We start from the raw sequence: 9792 nt of genomic DNA, 5'->3' as shown, positions 1-9792 counted from the left end.
TGGGGGGGGCGCGCGCGGGGCGGGGGCGCGGCGCCCGCGGCGGGATCGGCGTGTGCCCGGCGGGGGGGGCAGTGGGGGTGCACCCCCCCCCCCCCCGAGAATACCCCCCCCCCCAAAATTAAAAACAACAACAAAAGCGGCGGGTGGATGGGCATAATCCCAGGGAACGGGGGGCTGCTCGGATTTCACAGGCTTCTCTCGGTGCATCCCCCCCCCCGCGTCCCCCGTTCCCCCCGCCGGTGGGTCAAAGCCATGTGTGATGGCTGGAAATTGGCGACTTCAAAACGGCGGTAGCCCCGCTGGAGTCGGGAGGGTCAAGTTCAGCAGCGGCGGCGGGCAGGGGGAGCAGCCCCCCGGCCCGGAGGCGGGGAGGAGAGCGGCGGCGGCGGCCGCGGGGCTGATGCGGCTCTGCTCTGCCCTCCCCTCCGCGCCGCTCCGCGCCTTATCTCCGCGGCCGCCGGTTCCCCGGCACCGGGGTGCTTGGGGGGGAGGGGAAGGGAGACGCGGGGGGTGGAAGTAGAAGACGAGCACAGAGGGTTCGCATCCGATGGGCTGCAGTCGCACAGTCCTGCCGCTCCTGCCGCTGCTGGAAGTTTTAGTGGGGATCATGACAAGCGGGGCACAGAGACACCATCATGAACAGTAGTAAGTTTGGGAAAAACTTTTTTTCTTTTTTTCTTTTTTTTTGTTCCTCCCCCGCACCCCCTTCCCTTTTTCCATCTTCGTGCCCGGAGACACGCCGGGAGAGGCCGGGTGCGGAGCGGTGCTGCACCGGGAGGGGGGCTCGGGGTCCCTCCCGGTCACACCGACGGAACAGGCGACATGGTGGTGATGATTTTTTTTTTCGTTGTTTTGGTTTAGTTTTTTTTTTTGAAATCAGAGCTCAGAGAGACGTAAAACTTTTCCCTCTTAAAGGCGAAGCCCCGCTCCCACCGCTGCGTCCCCGCGCCCGGCTCTCCCTGCCTGCCACAACTTCGTGGAGCGTCTCACCCCCCTGCCCCCCCGGCCCGGAGGCTGCTCCCACTGCACTCGCCCGCGTATGGCTTTGCGAAGGGAGGAATGAATGGAGGGGCAGCGCGGCGGTGGGCGCTCCGTGGCCGGGGCAGCCGGGGTGGCCCGGACCGGGCTGTGGTGGGCGGCCGCGGGGCCGGGGCCGCGCAGGGTCGGGCCCGGGTGCTACCGCCGCCGCGCTTCCCTGGGACGCGAATGGCTCCCCAAGGGGGCTTGACATTTCGGAGGCTTTGTTTATCTGCCTCCCTTGCTGCAAATCTCGGCGTTCAGACACCGGCACTCCTACGCGGGTTCTCGTGGGGCCCGCTAGTCTCCTTTATCTTTTTTTTCCACGACCGGTTGTGTTTTCTATCTGCAAATGGCAAACTTATCCAGTGCATTGATTGAGCTGTGGGAGTAAGTGATGAGGTGGAGAGACGTCTCCCTTCCATCACTTCTCCTCCGCCAGTGCGAGCACCTTGCCTGGCAGAGCAGGAGCCGAGACACTCCAGCACCCTTGGGGAACCGAGGCGACAAGTCCCCTCCGAGGGGAAAAGATTCTCTACTGAAGAGAGTGTAAGCTGTTTTGCGGACCATGCTGCCTTCACTGCTTTTACAGCACGCAGCGCATTTTGAATGTTGAAAACAGACAATAATTTAATACGCTTCACGTTTTATTTAATCGAGTTGCGTAAAGTCTCTCAAGAAACCATCAAACTTCTTTGCCATTCAGGCAGTCGTCTTGTACTCCACAACTGAATCCTATGGTTGTTGGTGGCATCATGTTAACTTTCCTGTTGGTTTTGGGAAAAGTTGGACATTTAGAGAAGACTGCCAGAGTTAAAAATGAAAGGGGCAGCAAAGGAAAGTAGTGGTAAGAGCCAGTTCCTGACGTGGACAAAATGAGAATAAAAGTTACAGTAGTCTTCTGAACTGCAGCCTGTGTTTGCCTCATGTTCACAATCTGTGTGTTAGGTTAGACAGCTTTCTCAGATATTCCACCAGAGTGACATTTAAATAAAACCCTCCAAAAGAGTGAAGATTTTTTTTTTAAGTGCTCTGGGTCTATGAGTAAATACAGGGCTTGTTTGAGAACATCAACTATTTCCTGTAAGTTGTGATGCTGACAAGACTGTCTGGAAATGATATCAACACTTTGAAAGATTTTTTTTTTCTTTTTTAACCACTGAATGAAAGTTTGTTAATAACATGTGAAACCAAACAAGTGGAACTTTTCTCTGTAAAGAGGAAAAAAAGTATTTTTCTTTTTTCCTCTTGAATAATGTATACCTGCCTGAGGTTTGCCACATAGAATCAGTAATGCTGAAGTTCAGTAGTGCATCAGTGCCTATATACAAGTTTATCCTTAGACTGTGACAACAGAAGTCTGCTTCACCTTTTTAAAATCAAGGGAGATTAGATATGAGAATAGTCCATAATCCACCCTGTTCTGTCCGATTATCAGGTTTGAAACTTTATCTGTTTGAAACTTTGCATATACGTAGTCACAACAAAGTAAGTAAAAGGCAAAGTTGCATCAGCTTTTAAGTTTACATGTTTTGCCTGTGATTCTCTAAAACAGACTCTAAATAACACTGGGCAATCTTTGCCTGAGAGAGTATGGCTTTTTTTTTTCTTTATTTCATAGTAATGTTAATAAAGGAAAAAAATGTAAATAACAACTTCAGAGATCTGAGACTTCTTTAGGCATCAAACATGATGCAGCCAGGTTATCCTCTTATATTTTTAATGCAGTTTTAGTATAATTTATATGGTAGCTTTGTGGGTTGACTTACATTTTTATGAGTGGTAGAGTAAATTCAGTAATATTTGACAAAACCCTAGCAGGATTATTTTCTATAATCTCCTGTCTAGCATTTGTACTAAACTTTCATAATGCACACTATTATCATGTATGGTCTGGCTGAGTGTAAAGAAGGTTGTTATTCACATATCGTGATAGTGCATTAAGAACAGCATAATACTAATTCTTGTGTGTGGGCTCAAGTGTCTGTGAGATGGAATTGTTGCCTGTCAAATCTGTGTATTCCAATCATTATATTTTAATGCTAGTTGAAACATCGGGGTTTATATTTTCAAAGCATTGTGCAAACAATGACTAATTACTTTCTGTTCATGCGAATTACCTCTTTTAGCACTTTATCAGGCAGTTGCTTTGAAATAAAACTATTTTACATTACAGTGTGAAAGAGTTAAAAAATTAGCAAAGACATTTAGGAAAAACCCAAAATTGTAATTACAAACAGGCAACTTTTGGTATGTATTTAAATTTTTCTTTTTATGTGGAACTTTCCTTCTAAGACTGGGGGGGGGCGTATGTGTATGAATATTTATGTCTCTTACAAACGCTTGACGATATTTTAATGTAATACTCTTAATAGAAACATTCTCAGATCTTAACTGCAGCCACACTGGCAGTATCGTTTTAATAAACGTTTGTGGGTAACACCAAATGTAACATTGTGAGAAAGTTTATGGTTAAATATTTTTGAACATGATAGGCTGGGAATCTGACAACCCTTTTTGTTAGGTGAAAGTAAAGTGGAAATAAATTACAAATTTAATACAGTTTCAGTTAAAACAAACTGCCACCTGGTAGTAAAAGAATTGGCCTTGAACAGAAATATATTCTGATTAAGGTATTCTAACTGGTGTGTAAAATGAAGCCATTCATTCAATAAACTGACAACTTTCCAGTTGGTGTTTGCCCTTGCTTAATTTAGTTTCCTCAACACAACTAGTGAGGTAGTCTGGGTCTGGTTTTGGCAGTCCTGGGTGACTGTAAACTCAGGTATATTTCTCCCAAATATTACACCTCACGAGTTAAAGAACAATTGGCTAAAAATAACTGCAGGCAGGTATGAGAAAGAGAGAAAAAAGTTTCTTTTCTGTTTCTGAAACTCTCTCAAGTTCTTACATAGGAAGAAAACAATGCTATTTTCAAATACTCGTGATTAATACTATAACCAGCGTAGTCTGCACCCATCTATTGTATAAATACCATTGCCTGTTGACCTTTGAATACATTAATTACAGCATATCTGGTCTAGGTTCTATTATTTTTGTCTGTCCAGAAGATAAATAAAAGTGCCCTTTCCAGTCCTCCTGGAGAAGGAGAAGAACTTTTTTTTTTGGTATTGTCATGAATTATGGAGTTCTTTTTCCTACCCTGTGCCAATGAAGTTCTCTTTTGACTTTAAAAAGATAAGCCTGGATCCAAAGGGAGAATATTTGATTATTTTAAAACTGTTTTCACTTTAGTTTTTATGGCACATACAAACTCTCTGGCCTTTGCTTTTTTTGGATTGTCTGGTTGCTAATTAAAAGAAAAACACAATGAGTTATATCAGATGATGTGAAGGATTAAAGTACAATTACACCATTAAATAGTAAATGTTTACAAGGGCAAGACATGCAGCTACATTTTTCAGATTATGCTTATTATTCACTTCTTGATGCTGTTTTGCACCTAATCAATAAAGGGCCTTCCAGAACGCGGCTCCTTCGCCAGTTGTGTACGTGCCCAGAACGTAAGAAACACTGCTGGGGCAGAGGAGCACGGGGAGGGGAGAGAAGCGCTGGCATATTATTCTGACTTCTTGTCATGCAGACCAAGGCTCAAATGAAACACAGAGCAATGAGAGGATAGCTACCCTGGATTAGATTTAAGTCCCCAGTGGACATTTTGTCACACACCAAAAGCGTTGCACAACTGAACGCCACTCCACTTGATGTGTTGTCCGGAGTCAGAGGAGTCTCTGATTTGGCATCACGGGGTTTAGAAGACTGTGATTTAGGTGAACCGGTGCAGCTGTGTGTAAGAAACTTTTTTTAATAGCCATTATCTTTTATTCATGTTCTGTGCTATCTGATTCTTGTTTTCTAGTACCTTTAAAGTGGTTCTTTAAAATTTAATAATAACACCACTGGTGAAAAATACATCTTAAATTTGGTAGAGCTTGCTAATCCTTCTATCAATGTTTTTTATTATGGTCCTGCTGTATTAACTTAGGAATCTTACTCCTGCTGTGGATCTCTGTATGTGGATTTAGTAAACCTATAGAGAAAAATTTCTCCATTAAATCACATAGCTGCCACGAGTGGCGCTTCCGTAGGACGTTTCTACAGAACCTAGTTGGTTCCATCCTGTAAAGTTCGGTGGAACTTTTGCATGATTGTAGGGGATGTGTGTGAGTACAGCAGCTACAAAAAGATTATTTCTGCCTTGAAAATAGGGTTATTTTGAATTGCAAAGTTTAGTCCTAGTAGTAATTTTTACTTTCTTAGCTTCAGTTGACACATGTCTAATTTCTCATAAGTCTGCTTTCCTTCCAAGCTCAGATCCTCTTTTCTTTTTTCCCTTAAATTTATTTTAAAATATTTAATTTTTAAAATGTTACTACCGCTTTAAAAACCTGTAATAAATGCTTTACAAGTGGCTAGACACCTTCCCTGGTGGTTTAATTTATACAAGCAGGAAACTTTCTCTCCTTCTTTCTCTCTCTCTCTTTCTTGTTTTCTTTAAACCAACTGACGTAATGCCAAACTTTGCTTTAAAAGAACAGACAGAAGTAATTGGTAGCTTTTAAGTTTTAATAATGTTCTGGATTGGTTTTAGTGGCCAAACTGCAATTTTTTTAAATTTCAAGTAAAAACGGGCTTGTGGCCTGAGGAAGAAAGGCCCTGTTGATGCAGTTATTTTTATTCTTGTTTTTCAATCTGTTATTAAAAATCTTTCCTGCTGAGCTCTGCTGGATTTCTCCAATTGCTCTTTGTGATGGCTGGTGCATTTCAGGTTACGGTAACTTAAACTGTTTTCTGATTTTTATTTTTTTTAATCCCATGGGCATTTTGAGATGCTTTATCCTTTCTTTTTTTGTTTGTTTTTATTTGATTCCCCCTAGCATTCCTTTTCTCTCGCCCAGCACCTGACTCCTTCTTTTGGAGAAACAATTTATTTTCATTCAGAGAGGAATAGTATGTTAAACATACCTTTGGTGGTATGAATATTATTTTCCTAGTATGAGAGTATTCTACACCTGTTAGTGACGCTGATTGGGAAGATATTCACTACCCATTGCAGAAGACATGAGAGATCCTATCTTTTGGGGTGTCCACTTTCTGTGTGCTCTCCACCCCACGTCTTAAAGCTAAACCAGGTTTTAAAACATATTTAGTAATAGTTTCGAGTGATCTATATCTATTTGTATTAAGTTGATATTAGAAACAAGAAAACCCAACAAAAGGATTTTTTAAAATTAACTTTACTTAAGAAAATCCAGTCTACACACTTTTCTTTCCTGATTTCTTTGTTTTGTTTAGGGTTTTCTGGATCATTTCCTTAATTTCTCTTCTACGTCTGCTGGGGTTTTAAACACAGGCAAACTTTCTACTGTAAAAGACAGAGTTGGGCAATAGACTTTCTTGATGAAGTTGACGTCAGGACGACTTCATAACTTGGCAAGTAGGGAAATTGTTCAAAGACTGAGTTGGCTTGTGCCAGTTTTCCCTTCCTTTAGGGGAGACACTCCACCCAGTAGGAGGTTACCCCACCCAATGTGGAGAGCTATAATTCAGTGGCAACACTTTAAATGTCAATCCTCCCTAGGGTTTAAACCCCAGACTTGTCTTGCCTCAATCTTTATATTTAATCTAACATTCAATCTGTTGAAGTAACATCTCATCTTCATAAGCACTTTTGGGGCCTGATCCTGCAATTCTCATTCTTGAAAAATACTTACTGACGTCAGGGGGTCTTTTGGATTCAGTAAAAGCTGCAGGATTGGCCTCTGCAGAATTGTATGTGTCTGTCTGTCTGTAAGATTGTGTCTACCTGATGAATACTGTAATAATCTGTGTTGTTAAAGATGAAATTGTAAAATACTTCCTTTGTAGTCTTAAAAATCCAAAGAAGTCCCAGAGTCGTAATGCTGTAAAACACATTTTCCTCAATAAGAAGTGTACTTATTTTTAATTTAGAATTTTCCCAGGTTAAAACATGAGTTAAAAAAGGTTCAACTATCAAGAATTTAAGGTATTTCTGCCATTTTTTTTCCTATATTTCTCTATATCATGCTGTAGACATATTTTTAAATGCTGCTTTTGGCAATTTTTTCATCTCTAATGGAAAATGAAAATCTCAACCTGTAGCTTAGTGCCCACAGTAGGCATTGGAGAACTTAGATAATACTGAGAACGCCCAAGGAAAAATTTGATTTTGGGGTATTGTAAAAGTCAACATGTAATTTTTATAGGTACATTTTAATTCATTGTGGTGTCTGTTCTCAAGCATCCTTTTCGAATCCCCCCCTACATTTAGCAAGGCTGACAATGCAGGAGGGAATGTATAATTTGATATTGCAAAAATGTTACAGAAAAATCGCTGATGTGTTCATCTCTGTATTTTGAAAATATTCCAGCGTTTTTAGTTTACTAATATATCTGTGAAAAAGAGTCTGTAAAAGATGATGTTAAAAATCATCAATGTGCGTATGTTTCTCAGCAAGATTTACTTAAACGGTGTTCTTCAGTTTTGCCTCAAACCATTTCAAGCCACCTCTGATCCAAGAATGTACCAGTTCTTGGTTCCTGGAAGATTAAGCATGACAGTTTCTATTATATAATGAACAGCAGTATTGTTTGAACAAAGGTAACATATTTTGATTTGTGTACCTTTTTTTGGCAGCTGGCACTAGTGTAGGTCTAAAATGAGTGGTGATCTAACAGTGTAAATATCTGAATGTTCTTGAAATGCACAGTATAGATGTAATGTGTTTAAATCATTGAATCTATCTACCTATATTATATAGAATGTGTATATATGTGTATATACAAAGCCGTAAATGGTGTGTTCTGCTATCTGTAGCCTTCAAATGTGTATCCGTTGGGTATTCCTGACCTACTTTGCAAAGTCCGCAAGTCTAAAGTACATATTGAAACTTAAAAAATTAAACATACAGCTTGGTGTTTCACAAAAAAAAAAAAGATAAAAAAGCAGGGGAATTTTTGCTAGTAGTTAATTAAAAAAAAAAAAAAAGAGGCATAATCTGCCTAGCCAAATGCCTTGCAGACTACTTTTGGATATCCAGTGACTTTACAGGGATTATTTTAAAAACAAAATCTCAATTTATCTAAAAGAAGTTTGAAGTAGATACTGAAGTTAAGTATCGCCTAAAATTCCTATGTTCAGATGTGGTTTAATGGAAGTTAAATAAGTTAGGATAAAGCAATTTTCTTTGGGAGTGGAAGGTTTTCAGCGTTTCCAACATAACGAGTCTTCTTGACTTACTCACATGCCACTCTTCAGGCAAATGCTGTGAGTTATGTGGAACATCATCCAAAACTTACTATGCAGATGAAATGTTGCTTCATGAATTCAGTTAACGAAAGAAAGATAACTCCAATTTCAGTTTCCTAACCTGAATGTAGTTTGCTTTTCTATTTAATGTTCTCATTGTTAGGCATATCAAATGCACTCACCAGATGTAGGCCAGCTGCAGTTGCAGAGTAAAAACCAAAAATGCAATACATGTTGATTGTTGCTGAGCCTTCTCCTCCTGCACAAATAGATATGGACATGCACGCACACACATGAGTAATAAACCTTACCCCAAACACCTGAGGCAAAAGCTTGTGAAAATAGATAAGCCTTGCCTTGTGCCTTGCAGGTAAACCATATCTGCCTCTGCTAGAGAAATGGAAGAGGGGAGCTCTTGAGCAAAGGCTGCCTGCCCACGCTGCCCTGCCACCCAGCTCTAAATGCTCAGAGTTGGGGGCTGTCAGTAAAAATCCCACCTCTCTTTTTAGCTGTGATAGTGGTAGGAAGGAAGAAAAACAGTAACTCAGGTTTCCCATCTACTGTATATACTGTTTTCTTTCTTTGACCTGCTACAGACATCTGAAATTTATGCCATCCAATTAGTCTCCTTCTATGTTCTTCAGTTCTGGAGTTTTCTTTAGAGCTGAATTCCTGTTTGCATATTGCATCTATCGTGAAAAAAATAATAGTGTGATGGATTAAATTAATCCTGTCATAGTTGTTTGAGCATACTGTAGGAATGTAAATAATCTTGTGGCATTGAGTTCATGTTTCCAGTCTTATGGGGGGTAAGATCAAAAGTTATCAACAACATATATCTGAGTCATTCAGCTACAATAAATCTTCTAACAAATACCCACCCTTTGCACACCCAGAGATACTCTCCAAGACTGTTGAAACTCTGCACACACCTGTATCTTATGTGTAGGTCCATGTGCATGACTAGTAGATGTATCTTCAACTAAAACCAGATAGTATGCTAGGCTAGAGTAGCCACAATCAAAGGAGTCCATGGACAAAAAGTTTGATTGCCATTTGATTGCAGCTGGCTGTGTGTCCTTCAAGGTTGTCTTCTCCCTGAAAAAAAGTCCCGAGGAATCATTAGTTGAAAAGAAATGTGGGGTATGGCACTGACTCCAGCTCTGCCACAATTCAGGATACAAAGCATTAAGTGCTTCATCGATATCAGGTCAGAAGTGATCTTGCATAATCCACTTTTATCTAGGTATCGTTCTGTCATATGTAAAGTATGCTCTGCCTCGTTGTCTCTGTTACTCTGTCCGTTTCTCACTCATGCATATCGCTCTCCCTTTGGCTGCTACGCGCACATACGTTCATTCTAAAAATACATGGAAATGGAAGTCCATCTGTGTTGCATAATTTTTTTACAAAAACACCAGTGTTTGTATTGTTCTTTCTCTGAGCCCTTAATGAGTTTAAAGAATTTAATGTGACTTAATGAG

The 9792-nt window shown here is 40.8% G+C and overlaps 1 protein-coding gene across 1 annotated transcript in view; it reads left to right on the top strand.

Moving 5' to 3' along the window:
• Positions 1 to 540: 540 nt before the first annotated feature.
• Positions 541 to 9792, top strand: part of TRPS1 (transcriptional repressor GATA binding 1) — a 209604-nt gene continuing 200352 nt past the window's right edge. Inside the window, exon 1 of the mRNA XM_027684366.1 lies at positions 541 to 645. The gene's annotated coding sequence lies outside the window, so the exon portion shown is untranslated. The remainder of the gene's footprint in view (positions 646 to 9792) is intronic.

The sequence above is a fragment of the Neopelma chrysocephalum genome, unplaced genomic scaffold (assembly GCF_003984885.1).
Source record: "Neopelma chrysocephalum unplaced genomic scaffold, ASM398488v2 Primary Assembly neopelma1_66, whole genome shotgun sequence".
Taxonomy (NCBI): Eukaryota; Metazoa; Chordata; class Aves; order Passeriformes; family Pipridae; genus Neopelma; species Neopelma chrysocephalum.
This window is presented reverse-complemented; position numbering and strand designations above follow the sequence as displayed.